The sequence below is a fragment of the Primulina eburnea genome, chromosome 15, assembly GCF_022965805.1.
Source record: "Primulina eburnea isolate SZY01 chromosome 15, ASM2296580v1, whole genome shotgun sequence".
Lineage (NCBI taxonomy): Eukaryota > Viridiplantae > Streptophyta > Magnoliopsida > Lamiales > Gesneriaceae > Primulina > Primulina eburnea.
This window is the reverse complement of record NC_133115.1, coordinates 28,528,894-28,543,464: the sequence shown is the minus strand read 5'-3', so window position 1 is coordinate 28,543,464 and position 14,571 is coordinate 28,528,894.

The window sequence follows — 14,571 nt, the reverse complement described above, 5'->3', positions numbered from 1 at the left end:
TGGTTATTGTAAATTAAAAAATCATATTAGGACTTTATTATTAGACTTCAGTGTCATTTATATTGTATTCTTTGGTTTTTAGTGCATATTAGTTTATAGTATCAAAACGAACTATCAAATTTAATATACATTTTGCTTGAATTTTTAGATGTTAGATTTTTAATATTTTCAATCAAATTGTGCATTTTGCACCTAGCACAGTCCACAATCTACAGAATTTTGTTCCGAAAAAAAATTGGCATGCTCGGTGGGACAGAAGATATGCTGCCAAAGATGAGGAAATTTTGAGAAAGGAAGTGGAGTAGAAGTTCTACCAAACCTTGAAGAAGAGATGATTGAAGAAAGTGCCCAGAAAGTTTATGTTCAATACATGATTGAACAGCTTGAAAGCCAACTCCATGGCCACATTCATTCAATGAAACTCACGAGCCTCAAACAAATGAAGGAAAAAAAATTCAAGATAGGTACAAAGGACATCAAAACTTATGGTTGTTGATATCCTGACTTATGTGAAGGTTTTGGTGAGTCAAACGATCAGATTTGCACGTGCAAGTCATGGGAAGTGACTATCCCAAGGATGTGAAATAAGGTTCACCGCCCGATCTCAGTACTTCCTGGTAATGATGAAAGTGGCTTTCAAAGAATAAATGTTAGTCCAAATGTTCGAGTGGCACAAAAATCTGAGGAGTTGAAAGGCAGATATCACTGTAAGAATCATATTTCATTTAATCATGCCACTAAATGTTTTGTGTTTTGCAGAAAAAATCAACAAAGAAATGCCTAGGCCCTCCAAAAGATAGAAATCAACGGTCATCTATAAAGATCCATGTCTCATTGTGGCCTACGTGGATGTGAATGCCACAAATTTTGGGGCATTCCTGGATAAAGAAAGAAAAGGGAAGCATGTTACTCCAGAAAGAAAACCAAGAAGTGTTGGATTCCCAAAAGGCAAATATTTGAGGTTAATGCATGTGAAATGAGAAGACAACATATCCATTGTAATAATTCTAGAAATGTTTGGGGAGTCACGGCCTTCAGTCCGAGGAACCAACAATTCTCAAGAAGATCGGTTAACTTAGTGAGTGGTAGGTCGTGTTCTGGTGAAAGAAAGAGCCAAAAATTTAAGGTAAAGTCATCTCACCAGAGGCTTGGGAGTTACCATCATAGTATAGACTCATTTTACTCCAAGCAAGAAGGGTCAGAGCATGTGAGAAAGTTGTAATATTAAGGCAGAAGAGACATGAGCAAGTGAAAAATATCCCACTGAAAAGAACTACTGAAGATCAGAGATCAAGGATCAGGTTTGTCATTCCTACTAGAAATGAATTTAGTGAAGCTTGGAGAGTGAACCAACAGAAAAAGTTCCCTATGTCACTCACGAAAACACCAAAAAAATGTTGGAGGATCGTGTGCTGGGCACCTTGAGGTTCTTCAAACATAATATTATCCAAGAGCTGCAATAGATCGTGTTCTAAGAATGTAAATACCGATGAATTATATCGAGTTTGGTATTAAACCAAGCGGAAAATACTCGAAACAATCCTTCATTAAGAAATACTGATATATTTTATATCTTGTATAACTGAATAACTGAAAATTACCGGAGATCATTTCTGGTTTATATCAGTTCAGTTATGGACAGAACTGAACTGATATAATCTGAACTGATCAAATCAGTTAAGAAAATAAAAGCAGTTAAACAGAAATAAATACACAAGATATGTTTATGGATGTTCGGAGACTTCAATTGCTCATACGTCACCCCTTCTACCACCTCGGGTAGGTTCCACTAGAAGACTTTGATCTATACAAAGTGTTGGGTGCAATAATTGTCCTTGCTTGGTAGAGCGATCGAACCATGGTGCTTGTGTTGTTGTGCGGTTTAAAAGATTTGAGTTGCACCATTACTACTAGTTATAGCTATTGGTAAAGCGGTAAGCACTCGGTCCTACAATTGGTATCAGAGCCAAGGTCATGGGTTCGATTCCCATTGATTGCAAGGAGTGCAATTATTGAGAGGGAGATTGTTGGGTGCAATAATTGTCCTTGCTTGGTAGAGCGATCGAACCATGGTGCTTGTGTTGTTGTGCGGTTTAAAAGATTTGAGTTGCACCATTACTAATAGTTATAGCTATTGGTAAAGTGGTAAGCACTCGGTCCTACACAAAGATTTGTACAAACTTACCCAGCTTAGAACTTACCCACTGCCTAACTGAACTCCTAATCTAGACTGAAGGCATCATCTTCCAGCCAACACTTGTGTAACTGTCTGTAACGTCAAAGACTACACACACAAGTTTATTGTCTTTGTGCAAGACTATATTTGAGTGGTGATGTGTGTGTGTGTGAGAACTGATCTCTGAGTATAACAGGAAAGTGTTCTCACACACTGAGGAAATTGTTCTTCTAGTCTAAGCTGATAACACGATGAAGTGTTCTCTCTGGGCTGATTGCTTCTTGTGAGCTAATATGCAGTATGTGTGCCTTTTTTCTTTGTATCTTCACACAATATTTTTCTATATTGGTCTTCACTGATCTTATATTTATAGACGGGAAACTGATCGTATAGTGAGACTCAATAATTGTATTTGTTGTAGCTTGAATGTGTTCCTTGAGATTCGTGTCTCGACTTTCCGATATCTACGCCGGAACATTTTGTCTTTAAGTTTTGCTGCAACGTCCATTATTGTACCTTTGATCGTACAATAATTTTTCCTTAGTGCACACAGCTGAATTCCATTAAATAAACTTGTCGTGTTCTGCAAATTGATTGATTCCTAACTGATGTTCTGAACTGGTCAGTTGAACTGATCTTGAACTGGTTTGGTGAAATCAGTTGGCTCGTCAGCTGAACTGATTTCGTTGCTTCAGTTGAACTGGTCAGATGAACTCTTCATCAGTTGAACTCTCCATCAGCTGGTCGGGATTCTTAAGGTCTTTTGCTGAACTGCCTATCAGCTGGACAATCAGTTGAACTGGTCTTTGATATATCAGTCGAACTGATTGCGTTTTCAGTTTGCGTCTTGATAGCTTCAATTTTGGCTCGATAATTGATCAGTTCAACGCATGATCAGTTCCAGCTTCATGAGCAATTAAGTAGAATTATTAGTAACAAAATAATTAGTTTTGTTACCATCAAAATCAAGATTGCGAACATGAAATGTTCCAACAGATGCTAAGGGAGAGAGTTGTTTCTATAAGGGAGAAATTTGATAAGGAGCAAAACAAGTCAAAATTTGGTAGGTCAGCTATTGGAAATAAAGTTAACGATGAAATGTTTTACTCGATGAGGAAGATGTGAAAGAAAGCAAAACATTTTTTTTTGTGTGGGCAAGCTCCAAATCTCAGTGGATTGCACACTAGGAGTGGTGATATTGTCAGAACAATTTAAACTCGTGAAAAAAGTTTATGGGGAGTCAGTACATGAGGAGTTGGAGACAAGAGATTCTGATAGTGGTGAACTTCCTGGAGACGCTTTAGAGGTGATCATCAAAGAAAAACACCTAAATATGTAATGATTTATGAGATGACTTGTGGTCTATGCTAAGGAGACAAGCTTAAGCATGTTGTCAACTAAGTAGAATGAGGAGTTGGACTTCGGTGGCCAAATGTAAAGAAAAGCATGGTAGACAGAAACAAAGATCTATATATAGATTATTTCTTGATTTCTTAAGTTTTCATTCTGTGTGAGTAGGCTTTGAGCAACAATGGTATATATTGTGACTTTGTGTTTAAAGATTTGGTGTGAAGTAGGCCTTAGGACCACTATTGTAAATGGATGTATTTCATTTCGTTCAAGGATTGAGATTAAATAAAGTAGTCATCATAATATTTTTTTATCACATTGGATGTGTTTTGATTCATTACGAAATAAATTGAAAAAATATTCATAAGTGGAGAGTTATAAGCAACTTATGGCATTTACTACTATAAATGAAAGAAGATGGTCGGCTCATGATACAAAAACCAGCAAAACAACTCCTCTCCAAACATCCAACATCATACATAGATCCATCACTATTCCCCAAACAACATCCACCCAACAACATCAGTGTCACCAAGAAAAATCACGATCTCAATGTATAATGCGGAGTCAGTGTAATGCACAGAGATGTACGTGAGAAAAGGGTCTGACTGAAGTGTAGTGCAAATAGATGAATGTGGAAAAATGGTCCATTGAAGTGCAATGCACGCAAATGAATGTTTGGGGCAGGGAATGTGGTTCGAGTGAAATGCGACATACAAGTCTCAAATATAATGTTATAATTAATGTGGTTTCCAATCCAATACAACATGTTTAGCTCTAGAAAATCATCAACTTTTGTTCGTGTGATATGAGAAGTTAGGGTCAATACATGGCCAACCCACAAAACCTGAGTTATCCATTGTCTTCCAAATTGAGGCTCTAAGCAGTCTATCCACTCACTCTCGACCAAGATTTGAACTTTGTATGATCACCATGACCCAGTAGAGGCCCAGAGAGCAGTAATCAGCGATAGTAGATTTTTAGAGTATCCTAGACCAGTTTTTTGTTGTCTAGAACTGGATGTAGTTGTCACAATACAGTGATACATCAAACTTTCCTGTCAGGAAAATGTTAAGTAAATATACAAGAATGCTAACCAATGGCTATCAACACCCAAATACATAGGCCTACACAAAGTAAACAAGTTATAAAAGCAAAAAAAATGTTATAGTAGGTGTAGAAGAAGGAAGGGTAGTATGCATAGACAAGGCATTGACTTTTAATGGTGAATTTGATGATGCTACAACAACTTAGGGTATTGAATCAATCTCAATTGTAGACCTATGGGCTAGAGAACTCAAGGTTAAGATCAAACATCTCCCCATTCCCCATAAAAGTCCAGAGCAGAACAAAAAATAGTGTATACCCACTACTCAGAATAATAATTTATTTTGCAAGCTCAGGCCTACAGATTGACCGGAACTAGAAATAGCTGCAAAAAGAGCAACAACACATCAAACAAACAACACAACTCAATCAAGATCATCAAGCAATTTCAAAATCCAAACAATGAATGGCCAAACATCACCGTATTATCGAACTCCGTGCAAAGCCGATACAAATGCAAAGGACTAGGGCAACAAGCACATAAAAAAAATCTTTAAGATATAGCATTGGAAAATTCTCAAGAATCAGAAGCAATGTTTATGTAGCGCCCTTACCCGAGCTACTACTAAACAACCTAATAAACATGTATAATTAAACTTAATAACAAAAATTAAACAGTGAAAACCAAATAGCTTAATCATCTGACAACCCAAACAAAAACAAAACAATAATCTCTGACTTAATCTTTAACACAACCAAAACGAAATCATAATAATGCATGAGAATACCAGAAATCAAATAAAGCATCCACTGGATCACCACAGAAAATCCAACTCCTCTAGACACTGCTCTGGCCTTCCGAAACGTCCAATCTACCTAAGACCTTCCTCGTGGAATGGGGTGTCCAAGATGAAAAGAAGGACATGAGCAACGATCACCCAATATGAGAATGTATGATCATACAAACTGATATGATGCAAGTGAAATACAATATTCCCGGGTATCAAGAATCAAGTCAAGAATCTCATTATCAGTCTAGAGGAACTTGAGTGTGTAGTCTTTGATCTGCTCTAGGCATGTTTTGGCTCTCACACTCATCATCAAGATGTGGACCTATAATATCTAGGGTCATCAGAGCCCGCGGGTCCTGTCAAACACTATAGCTCTCGATACCCAACTGTCCACAATACAGAAGAGGACTGAGTGAACCCAACAAACGAGGTATATCTCAAAAGATATCAGTTCCAATGTGATGTGTCATGCATACTCACTATTTAAGGCTTTAGGATTATACATGTATCCGTTTTCAGCACACTGATGATGTCTTGATTTGCGTGTCTCGGTTCACCAACCCCTTCTCGAGTCGAAACTAGATTCAAAGATTCCCGACACTAAACTGTCCTAGAAATTGGCCATAAAACCTAAGGTATATGACTGTAACTTTAGAGAGTATGTGAGAGAAAGCGATGTATGAAACAATGAAATCACCTTCCATTTATAGACTGCATCTGGACTAGTTCAGAAAATCTGAACTCAATCTTATATGCCATGTGTTATAATCTCATTCATCTAGTTTGATTTCTTGGAATAATGTATTTTGAAGCAGATTGGGTGGTTTATTTTAAATTCTATGGATCCCAACATGTTGATCATCAATTCCTGCACTACGAACGGGAAGGATGAAAGAGAATTGGTATACTAATTTCTCATCTGCAAATCAGCCATTCCCTAACGTAGGTTATTTTCTCAACGAATAAGAACGAATAAGTAATAGTAGGAGTGAAATCTTGATCTAATTTGAAAAATCAAACGTCAAGTCCACGGAAATAAAATAGGAAAAATACATATTTTTCCTATTTCTAAGATTAAACAAAAGGATTCGCAAATAAAAGTGCTAATGCTACATGAGGTTCCTCTTTAATAAAGTCCCCGAGAGGGCTTAGTTGATACATGATTTATGTTTCATCTTTTGTTTCCTTTTCTTTTGTTTCGAGAAATCTATCGAGGTGATATCATCGATCTCATACCAAATCCCATCAATCGAATCACTTTATCGAGAAATACGAGACATCTAAGTCATAAAAGTAAAGAGATCTATTCATTGATAAGAAAAAGAAAAAACATGAACGGGTAATTCTATAATAATGCTTAATTAACAATTTTGTATTCATGTCTTAATTAGTACTTCATTTAAAATAAGGATTTCGATCAATACATCATCCCATACCTTACAAAGATTTTGTTCTCGAAATCAGAACTGAAATACAAATACAACTTAATAAAATACAACTTATAATTACAACAATACAACTCAAAACAAATGAGGATACTCCGAATGTATATGACTTTATAACTCCCAAGTCGTCTCTACTGTACCTTGACGTTGTCATTGCACTAAAACAATTATAACGTTCTTGTTTTTTAGATTATTATCTTTTCTATCATGATCAAGAGTGGTTGCTCGACAGCAGTCAAGTCTTTTTCAAGTTGAACATCTGTCAGATCAAGAACATAACATGTCCTCGAGTGTCTGAATAGTTCTCTCAGACTGACCATCAGCCTCTGGATGATAGGCAGTACTTAGACTTGATGTTGTCCCAACGCTTTCTGAAAACTTACTTAGAACCTTGAGGTAAAGTGTGTGTCTCAATCACTGACTATACTTGTTGGCACATCATTATATTTAAGAATATTTTGGATGTATAGTCTTGCCATGTGATCAAAACTATATCCCCGACTATACAAAATGAAATGTGCTGACTTATTGAGTCTATCTACAACCACCAATGACATCATAATTCTTAAAAGACAGCGGAAAGTAGATGACAAAATCCATCATCACATGCTCCGAACTTTATTCAGGGATATGAAGATTCTGAAATAATCGTCATGGTCGCCGATGTTCAGTATTCACTTGCTGACAAACCAAATACTTGGCTGTAAACTGGTAAACGCTTCTCTTCATACTTTTATACCAAAATATGGTCTTCAAATCCTTAAACATTCTCATGCTTCCAGGGTGGATACTCAACTTACTTCTATGAGCTTGAAATAAAATCTTGTCTCTTCTATTAAAATCATCTGTGACTATGATTCTCCTTGACAATGTTCCATCTGTATAAAGCACAAAACCAGACGTGTTGTCCCCGTTAACTAACATTGCTAACTTTTTCACCTTCGGGTCAGAAGATTGAGCTTATTTGATTTTGGCATATTGTTGGGTGCAATAATAGTCCCTACTTGGTAGAACGATCGAACCGTGATGCTTGAGCTGCTGTGCGGTTTAAAAGATTTTAGTTGCACCATTACCAATAGCTATAACTTTTGGTAAAGCAGCAGACGCTCAGTCCTACAATTGATATCAGAGCCAAGGTCACGGGTTCGATTCTTATTGATTGTAATGAGTGCAATTATTGGGAGAGAGATTGTTGGATGCAATAATTGTCTCTGCTTGGTAGAGCGATCGAATCGTGGTTCTTGAGCTACTATGTGGTTTAAAAGATTTGAGTTGCACCATTACCACTAGCTATAGCTTTTGGTAAAGCGGCAAGCGCTCGGTCCTACACATACAATGTCGATTTAGATAAAAATGCTCGTTACTCGCATGTTTTCCATTCCTTTCTTATGATGGAAGTGAAATTTCAGACAACAACAATCTTGAATGACACTTGAGATGAGACTTGTCTGAAGTGCAGATAATCTTACTTTGCGACTAAGAGCATCAGATGTGAGATTCGCTGATTCTATAGGGTACTTGATTTTGCAATCATAATCATGTAAGAAATTCATTCATCTTCTTTGGTGCATATTTAACTCTGTTTGAGTGAAGATATACTTTAAAGTTTTGTTATCCGTAAAAATCTCAAACCTCTCTCTGTAGATTACGTCGCCAAATATTCAAAGCAAACACAATTGTTGCAAATTTCAGATCATGAACTAGATAATTTTCTTTATACTTCTTTAACTGTCTTTATGCATATGGATGCATATGCAATCACATTACCATTCTTGGTTAAAACACACCCAAGTCCTTGAAATGATGCATCGGTGTACACATTGTACCTCCTGATCCAGATGACAAAGATAAAATGGGTGCCATTGTCAATGTTGGTGCAGTTCATTGAAATTTTTTTTCACAAACTTGTGTATATTCAAACTGCACATTCTTACCCGTCAACTGTGTCAATGGTTTGCAAATCTGAGAAAATCCCAAGATGAATGTCCAACAGTAACCTGCCAAACTAAGAAAACTTCTTATCCCTTGAGCTGATTCCGATCGTGCCCAACTTAACATTGCTTCGATCTTCCTATGATCTATTGATATCCCATCTTTGTATATAACATGTCACAAGAAGACAACTTTGTCGAGCTAAAACTCACACTTGTTAAACTTAGCATACAGTTGATGATTCCTTAATATTAGCAACACAATCCTTAAATGTTGTGCAAGCTCTTCAAACTTATAAGATTTTACCAGTATGTCATCAATAAAGAGAATGACGAACTTGTTAAGATAATCCTAGAATATTATGTTCATCAATCCATAAACAATGATGGAGCATTCATCAAACCAAACGACTTCACTAAAAACTTGTAATGTCTATACCTTATTCGACATGCAGTCTTAGTGATATCGCGTTGATGAACTTGAAGCTGATGATATCCAGATCAAGTACACTAAAGTCTCTTGCAATTGATCAAAAAAATCATCGATCAGTGGTAACATATATTTATTCTTTACTGTTATTCGTTTCAATTGTCGATAACCAATGCAAAGCCAAATATACTCATCCTTTTTTTAACTAACAAAATTGATGCTCCACAAGGAGACAGATCTGGTCTAATGTACCACTTGTTAAGAAGATCTTGTATGGTTGCTTCAACTATTTCATCTTTGATGGTGCCAATCTATAAGGTGCTCTGGAGATATGTGCGACTTCTAGTACCAATTATATCTCAGCTTCTACCTCCGGAAGAAGTCCAGGAATTTCATCGAGAAAAATATCAGGAATTATTCGACAACTGGAATGTGCTTCATGTCGATTACATCCTTCGATACGTCTGCAAGATAGATAAGGTATCCCTCTCTTCTTTTCGCTAAAGCCCGACATGCTTTTACAACAGACACTACTTGCATTGGAGGTCGAGCTCCCTCATTGTAGAAGAACCAAATCTCGCTTCCTTCTGGATGAAGCTGGACGAGACGTTGATAACAATCTACGGTCCCTTTATACTTAGTCAATAGGTCGATTCCCACAATACAATCGAAATATTCCATAGACAATATTATCAAATTGGAAGACCTGTATTTTCTTTCAAACTTAACAAATAGTCTACTACTAGTAACTTAGCTAAAACCTCTTGTCCCTTAGATGTAGACACTGTATGTTAAACATCTAATGTCATGTATACTTCTTAACAAACATTGATCCTATAAATGAATATGATACCCCAGTGTCAATTAATGCATATACATGAGTACTACATAAAAGGAAATAATGCAACGACTCTCTCGTTTTCCTCCTCAGCTTGCTCTTGATTTAGATCAAACACTTGCCCCTGTACTCGTGTGCATTGCTGAGATTCTTGTGATATTCTTCCATAACGGGAACATTGAGTAGGAAAACCTTTCTGTTGCACAGTGACCTCATACTGTTTTTTTACTTTAAGATCCTACCATAGAACATCCGCCTCCACTCTAATTCTCCAAGTTAGGGAAATCCCTATTCATGTGACCAAAACGACCAAAATTGAAACAAGCACATGTCACCTTTTGACTTTCTCCATCTGGTGATTGCCACCTTAATGGCCACATTGCATTTTTTTTCCTACCAAAACTGTGCACTCCTCCAAAATCGGAAAAAGATGAAGAAGATACAAACTTCTTGAAGACTGACCCTCGGTCCCAACGAACTAGAACTTTTGCTAGCTTGCACAGCCTTCTTCGAAACAATATTGATCGCAGTTTACGACAATGATTCACTAATCCTTCATACGAATCATCATAGACAGAAACTCCAAACCATTCAAAAAATGAGAATATTTTGCTACAAAATTCTCATTGATGTGAGGAGCATACGACAACATATTCGTAAAACACTTGTGCTAATCCCCAATTCTCTAACATCCTTGCTTTATGGTCAACAGTTCCATCTCCTTCGCCTGACGAAGAGCTCGTAGACAGTGATGGTTGATGAAGGTCTGGTGTAAATGTTCCAATGAATCCGCTCATGTTGCTGAACTAGAATGGCAGAAACATATATCTACCATTTACGAGCTTTTCCTTGGATCATGAAATCGGCTATCTCCATCTTCTCATCATCGTCATAGTGCAGCACTCGAAAACCCTGCTCCGTGATATTGACCCAAGCTTCAACAAAATCAGCATTCTCATCTCCTGTCAACAGTGGAGGTCTGATCTTCATGAAATCCAAAATGTTGATGTGGTTGCTACATCTCCTTTTCATCATAGCCTCGGTGATTCCTTCTGTCATGATCTCTATGACGATGTTCTCATATTGACTCATCTTCACTATAACGGCCATGTCCCATACTTCTGTGACTGTTTCCATCTCCTGATATCTGAAAGGAAACCAAAATCAACATATAAATCATCGAAATAGAATTAATAATGTCCCAAAAAATTTTGCATGCTATGATATCACTAAATATAGCGGCCTTACCCTAGCCAATACTAAACAAAATAATAAGCATGCAAAATTAAAATTGATAACAACAATTAAATAATAGAAACCGAATAACTTAATCATTTATCAATTCAAACAAAAACTGAACAATAATTTCAGTCTTAATTGTTAATACAAAAAAATCAAAATCATAATAATGAACGAGAATACAAGAAACCAAATAAAACCTCTGCTGGATCCAATTAAGAACCCAATTGCTCTAGCCGCTGCCCTAACCATCCGAAACATCCAACCTACCGAAGACCTGCCCCGTGGAATTTGAGGGGGGTGTGAGATAAGAAGAAGGACGTGATCGACAATTGCCCAATACGACAATGAACAATCATACAAACTGATATGATGCATGTGAAATGCAATATGCCTGAATATCAAGGATCAAGTCAAGAATCTCATGTTCAGTCTAGGGGTACCCGAGTGTGTTGTTTTTTATATGTCTTAAGCATGTTCTAGCTCCCACACTCATCATCAGAATGTGGATCTACAATGTCTAGGGTCATCAGAGCCCACGGGTCTCATTGGACACTGTAGCTCTCAATACCCAATCATCTACAATACAAAACAGGGCTGAGCGGCCCCAACAAATAAGTTATATCTCAAAAAATATCACGCCCAACGTGATATTTCAGGCATAATATGTCAAAACAGTACAAAATTTATCATGCCACATAAGTGTGTATACTATGCTTGGGTATATCAGTCAGTATATCACATACCTCACTAAAACAAACTGATATAAAATTTACTCGTCTGAACCTAGACAATATCAACATATTGAAATCAGTATCATGCAAGATTTAGAATTAATAAACATACTTCAAAGTTCTTCCTAATGATCCTTAAATCACTATTTAAGGCTTTAGGATTGTACATACGTCCGTCATCAGCTCGCTGATGACATCTTGATCTGTGTGTCATAGTTTACCAACTTCTCTTCGAGTCGACACTAGCTACGAAACTTTTAGAAATTAAACTGTCTTAGAAACTGGCTAGAAAAACCTAAGATATATGGTTAGAACTTGAGAGAGATTTAACTAAGGGAAAGTGGTGTATGAAACAAATGAAATCAACTTCTATTTATAGACTAAACATCAATTCTATAAATCATGATATTAAGGACTAGCATAGAGAACTCAAATAAGAAAGCAAAAGATGTACCCATGGCAGCTGGAGATGAGAAAAATATGTGGGGAATTGCTTGGGACTCAAAATTGACGGTGAATGGAACCAGAGGTAGAATAAGTCACCCAGAAAAGATAGTGTATTGGCTATGGAAGATCCCGGTTGAGTAAGGGACATGGAAATCAGGAAAACAAGAGGAATAAGCAGCTGAAATCAAAATGAAGTACGAGAAACAATGGCAATAAGGTTGATCATAAATGCAGAAATATTCCGAGAACGAGTGAGGGGAAGAAGCTTGTGTTGCAGCGATTGAGCTAAGCAAAAGATGTGGCCAGCGATGAGGATTAAGGCACCGAGCTATGCGCTCCAAAGAAAGTAGAAAAACAGACGACGTGTGTGGTATTAAGGCAACAACAACGAAAGATAAAGTATCTGTGGCAGCCGCAAATGGCAATTCGACAGCGGCAATGGTGAAAACCTGCAATTTAGTGGGAAGATGTTGGGTGAAGAGTACTTGCAAATTTTGAGATAATCGTGAAACCTGAGTTTTAATGGAGTAATCCAGAATTTGAATGTGAGCATTTTGGAAATCTGGATCTTTGCAGAAATTTGACAAATAAGAAGATGAAACTGACAGAAAAATCTTTTTGAAATTTTGGGTAAAGTTGAAGCATAGCTAGTGCGATCTAATTTATGGAAGGCAACTTTGACCTCATTGTTTTGGAAAAATAAAAAGTAATGGCCTTAGAATTTGAATACATGTATTTTGGTCCGCAGGAGGTATTTGCTAGTACAAAAAAAAGTTCAATATTTGAAAATCCCATGCCCTAGAAAATAATTGACTGACAAGGCGAGACAGAAAAACCCATAAGTTGTTCACAATATTTTCAACGGGTCAGAAAATCGTGAGAAAATGCAGGGAGTTGAAGAACTGCCCAAGCAATCAACAAAAAGAAAATTAACAGAAACAGAAAAACAAAACTCAACACATCAAGCTAACATATATTAAAGCAACAACTCTTCAAATTTTAGTTTTTCAATTTAATTATTTTCATCTTTTTATCCATGTTACAATATTCTTCAACGTTTTATTCCAGTTTGTAGCAATTTCCATCAACCTTATTATATTTTTATGTCTTATAGATTCTTACTGGTTATTATAAATTCAAAAATCACCTTGATAGTTTATTTCCTAGATTTCACTGTCAGTTTTCTTGCATTCCCTTGTTTTTAGTATTTGTTAATTTAAGAGATCATAAAAAAAGTCAAATTTAGTATATATTTCGCTTGAATTATTAGAAGTTAGATTTTTATTACTTTTCACTCAAACTGATGTATTTTCCACTAGCCACGCCCACAATTGACATAATTTTGTGAAAACGACTATATAAATAAAAATCATTCAATTTTAAATTGGATTTTCAAATATAACATGGATAATTACCTAGCACTTACTATATATGATAGATAAACTTTCCGTTTTATATGTGTGGACTGCGACCACATATGTTACTATTCGTTTTTGAAGTCGAGTTAAGAGAGTTGGATTTTCATAAAAAAGAAAGACTTTAAGATAAAATTATAATTCAAAATCATGATATAGATAAGTCTTGTATGAGATCATTTAAGGAAATTTATATTCGTGAAACAAGTTGACTCGATCTATATTTACAAAGAAAAGTAATAATTTTGGTATAAAAATATTTTTTTATTATAAATTGAGTCATATTATATATTCATATCACAAAATTAACCCATTAGACAGTCGCATATGATTTTTTGTATTGTATTAAATAGAATATAATGTTTAAAAAGTTTGTCTTGCACATTCATTCTCAATATTTATTTATCTGTTTATTATCAAGTACAATGATCATATGACATCTAATCATTGTTATCAAAAACATTTTGTATGTCTATATCAAGTTCGAGATTTAATTATAACTGTCACATTTAAATCGTGAAATTTTTTTTAATAATATTTTAAATATATAATAGACAATATGTTAGAGTAGGTTCAAAAAATTGGTATGGATTAGGATTAACTTAGTTAGAGAGTCCTAGTATTGAAGGGTACTTGATCCGACGATTAGGATTAAGATTGAAACGAAGTAGGGCTGGCTATACAACCACTCTTTTTATATGAAGAACACAACACACACAATATATATA